This window comes from Odontomachus brunneus, unplaced genomic scaffold (genome assembly GCF_010583005.1).
Source record: "Odontomachus brunneus isolate Ranch 3 - 2012 unplaced genomic scaffold, Obru_v1 Obru_scaffold_145, whole genome shotgun sequence".
NCBI lineage: Eukaryota > Metazoa > Arthropoda > Insecta > Hymenoptera > Formicidae > Odontomachus > Odontomachus brunneus.
In genome coordinates, this window is record NW_022639595.1 from 494,744 (window position 1) to 495,148 (window position 405).

A 405-nucleotide genomic window follows, 5' to 3' on the forward strand; every position below is an offset into this window, starting at 1 on the left:
GGATATCGAAAGTTGTCAACACATTCCACAAACTTTCATGAATCCTCCTGCGATAATCTCGATCCCAAGCGGTAGAAAAACACCGGGCACCCCAAGTAGAACAAAGTAGTCACGAAAACGTCAAAGTGACGTAAAAATGATGAATTTTACATCACAATATGGTCAGCGTCATTAAGCAGTTTGAAATGACTAATTTGTGACATGCTGTTTTACAACATACATAATACTTATGATAATATATTATTACAAATTGCATCATAAATTGTAATTTTCGACAATTCTAAAGAAATATTTGGAACATATCCCAATTAAAAGAAAAGGTCATATAAAAGTCAAAATGACTATATTTTGATACTATTTTGACTTCCATATAACTTGTTTTTTTGAAGTAAGATTTAGAATAAG